This window comes from Colobus angolensis, unplaced genomic scaffold (genome assembly GCF_000951035.1).
Source record: "Colobus angolensis palliatus isolate OR3802 unplaced genomic scaffold, Cang.pa_1.0 Scaffold57, whole genome shotgun sequence".
NCBI classification, from domain to species: Eukaryota; Metazoa; Chordata; class Mammalia; order Primates; family Cercopithecidae; genus Colobus; species Colobus angolensis.
The window spans coordinates 1,004,925-1,008,997 of record NW_012119265.1 but is presented as its reverse complement, the minus strand read 5'-3'; the positions used below and the strand labels follow the sequence as shown (position 1 = coordinate 1,008,997).

The window sequence follows — 4,073 nt, the reverse complement described above, 5'->3', positions numbered from 1 at the left end:
CCAAGTTGGTCTCAAGCTCCTGACCTCAGGTGATCCGCCCACCTTGGCCTCCCAGAATGCTGGGATTACAGGTGTGAGCCACCATGCCTGGCCTAGATTCCACAATTGTAATAAACTCACTTTACCACATATCTGTTCATCTGTCCATCCTTGTAGCCATCCATTAGAACATCTTATTTTTTGGATGCATTTCAAAGTAAATTGCAGGCATCAGTATACCGCCTCCTAAATATGTCATTAACTAGATGGATCCACATAAGTAGAAGTATATCATTAACTAGAGTCCAATATTTATGTGTACTTTTGATAAAAGTTTTTTTTTTTTTTTTTTTTTGAGACAGAGTCTCACTCTGTCACCCAGGCTGGAGTGCAGTGGCCCGATCTTGGCTCACTGCAAGCTCCGCCTCCCAGGTTCATGCCATTCTCCTGTCTCAGCCTCCCAAGTAGCTGGGACTACAGGTGCCTGCCACCACGCCTGGCTAATTTTTTGTATTTTTAGTAGAGACGGGGTTTCACTGTTAGCCAGGATGGTCTTGATCTCCTGACCTCGTGATCCGCCCGCCTCGGCCTCCCAAAGTGCTGGGATTATAGGCGTGAGCCACCGCGCCTGGCCCGATAAAAGTATTACCATACAATGAAATGTGCAGATCTTAAGTGTGCATTTGCTGAATGTTGACAAATGCATATACCTGTGGAACCTAGGCTTCTATTAAGATATAGAATGTTAGCATTATTCTACAAAGTTTCCTCATACCTATTCCGTTCAAACCGCACTCCTCCTTCAGAGGTAACCACTGTTTTGAACATTTTCCATCGTAGATTCTAAACTAATTTTGCCCATTTTTAATTCCATGTTTTCTTACACACACACAGAGTCAAAGAATGAAGTCATAGCTTTTGACTTGGTTCCAGTGGCAGAAGAACTTTGCACATAGTTGAATGGTGTCATTATCAACTGTTTCATTTCATTTAACAAATTGCTTGAGGCTGGGCACATGGTGGCTTATGCCTGTAATCCCAGTGCTTTTTGGAGGCCACCATGTGAGGATTGCATGAGGCCTGGAGTTCAAGACCAGTCTGGGTAACATAGAGAGACCCCATCTCTACAAATAAAAACTAAAAAAAATTAACCAAGTGTGGTGATGCCTGCCCACAGTCCTAGCTACTCAGGAGGCTAAGACCAGGAGGAAGCTGAGCCTAAATGTCCAGGTTACAGTGACCTATAATTACGTCACCGCACACCAGCTTGGGAGACAGAGAAAAAAAAAATTGTTCGATTTATTTCATTTAATCAATGGACTGTGAAAGTAAAACTTTTGGAAGTTCATTCTGTTGAAGGAAACCATTATCACTATTGTGAATGCTAGTATAAATTCAGTTACAGCTCAAAATTGAAGATAAAATATTTTGTGGTAGTACACGTATAAGTTTTGATAAAAGCAATGTTCTGGGTAAAAACCAGTGTCCTTAATAAATCAAGAAATCTATGAAACAGAAATGCATTTATAATAAAAATATACAAATAATTCATAATTGTGTCTACACAAGCTGTGATATTTTGCCAGTTAAGATAGGAGCGGTGATAAGCTGAGTGTGTGGCACGCAGCTGTGGTCCTAGCTGCTCAGGAGGCTGAGGTGGGAGGGTTGCTTGAGTCCTGGAGGTAGATGTTGCAATGAGCTGAGATTGTGCCACTGCACTTAAGCCTGGGTGACGGAACCAGATCCTGTCTCAGAAAAAAAAAAAGAAAATAAAAAGGAATAATTGTCAAAGTTAGTATGTGATTTGTATACATACTAAGTTATGGTTGTGAAATTTTTGAGATTAAGCTGATGCTGAAAAAATTTACTTTGGTATGGTTTTAGTATGATAGTACTTACTTTGCTGTCTATTATCAATCAGATTTTATAAATGTTTGGAGGCTTCGAGGAACTACTTTGTAAAACAACCCAAGAGCTTCTCAGTAGTATTGATCAGTTTTTAATAAATGAACCCCTCCAAGTTTTTATTGCTGTTTGTTCTAAATCAGTGAAAAATTAGTATCAATGAATGGAATGCATAAAAAAGAAACAAAGTTTAGCTGTTAAGGTTTAACAAATTGCAATTATGACAAAGTGGCTGGATGTGGTGGCTCATGCCTGTAATCCCAGCACTTTTGGAGGCCGAGGCAGACAGACTGCTTGAGACCAGGAGTTCAAGACCAGCCTGGGCAACATGGTGAAACCCTGTATCTAGAAAAAATTTCAAAAATTAGCCATGCATGGTGGTGTGCACTTGTAGTCCTAGCTACTCAGGAGACTGAGAGGGGAAGATTGCTTGAACCTGGGAGGTTGAGGCTGGAGTGAGCTGTGGTCATGCCATTGCACTCCAGCCTGAGAGACAGAGCGAGACCCTTTCTCAAAGAAAAAAAAATCATTATGACAAAGCTTGTAAACAAAGGCCTTTACATTTATTCCTACAGAAACTAGAGAGAAATCAAACACATTAAATGAGGAAAGTCCAAATGATGTTTAATATGATTCAGAAATTGTGTTCTGAAATGTTATAAATGTGTTTGGGAGTATCTCCTTTTGTGGCAAGAATATCCTCTTGATAGAACTCTGCTTTGAATTGGATATGTTTATATTCTGACCTGAGATGTAATGAAATTGAGGATTACAATTTCGTTGTATCTAAGTTTGACCAAACTTTTTTTATTTTGTTTTGTTTTGTTTTTTGGTCAGAGACAGGGTCTGTCTCTGTTGTCCAGGCTGGCATGCAGTGGTAAGATTATAGTTCACTGTAACCTGGAACTCCTGGGCTCAAGCAATCCTGCCACCTCAACCTCCTGAGTATCTGGTACTATAGGCACATGCCACCATGCCCAGCTAATTAAAAATTTGTTTTGTAGTGATGGGGTCTTGCCGTGTTTCCCAGGCTGGTCTTTAACTCCTGGCCTCAAGCAGTCTTTCTACTTTGGCCTCCCAAAGTGCTGGGATTTCAGGCATGAGCCACCACACCCGCGCTTTAAATTTGTCAAAACATTTAAAATAATAAAAAAATAGAGACAACTTATTTGATGTTTTGTCTTAAAATACTGATTGAAGAAATGTACTTTAGGGGTGAAAGAATAGAACTTGTGAAAATAATTTGGGTTAAAATACTTCCACATATTTACCTAAAGAGATAATGTTTTTTCTTTTTTTTATTTTACTTTGAGAATGTTTTCTCAATTAAAAAATTATATCTCAGCCAGGCACGATGGCTCACGCCTCTAATCCCAGCACTTTGGGAGGCTGAGGTGGGTGGATTACGAGGTCAGAAGTCAGAGACCAGCCTGACCAGCATGGGGAAACCCCATCTCTACTAAAAAGACAAAAAATTAGCTGGGCATGGTGGCAGGCGCCTGTAATCCCAGCTGCTTGGGAGGCTGAGGCAGGAGAATCACTTGAACCCGGGAGGAGGAGGTTGCAGTGAGCTGAGACTGTGCCACTGCTCAGTGAGTGAGACTGTCTCAAAAAAAAAAAAAAAAGAAATTATATCTCACTTTGGGAGGCTGTGGTAGGAGGACTGCTTGAGCCCAGGAGCTTGAGACCCCAGGCTAGGTAACATAGCACAAACCTGTCTCTAAGAAAAATGAAAAATTAGCCAGGTGTGGTGGCGTGTGCCTGTAGTCCTAGCTACTTGGGAGGCTGAGGCAGGAGGACTGCTTGAGCCCAGGAGTTGGAGGTTGCAGTGAATCATAATTGTGCCCCTGCACTCCAGCTTGAAAGACAGAATGAGAGCCTGTTTCAAAAAAACAAAGCAAAAAAAACACACACAAAAAGTTATATCTGTCGAGAAGGAAAAAAATTGTATCTGTAGAAGGCATCCATAATTTCAAATTGATGAACCATAAAATGTAACTTTATAAAATGTTTGTAAATTGATCAACCATAAAATGTAACTTTGAAGAAGGTTATAGGCAGTTTTTTTGTTTTGTTTTGTTTTTTGAGACAGTTTTGCTCTGTCTCCCTGGCTGGAGTGCAGTGTCGGCTCACTGCAACCTCCGCCACCCGGGTTCTAAGCGATTCTCCTGCCTCCGCCTCCAGAGTAG

The 4,073-nt window shown here is 40.9% G+C and overlaps 1 protein-coding gene across 1 annotated transcript in view; it reads left to right on the top strand.

The window, feature by feature from the left end:
- ERO1L (ERO1-like (S. cerevisiae)) overlaps positions 1 to 4,073 on the top strand; it is a 55,668-nt gene that overhangs the window by 20,092 nt on the left and 31,503 nt on the right. The gene's annotated exons all lie outside the window — the stretch shown is intronic.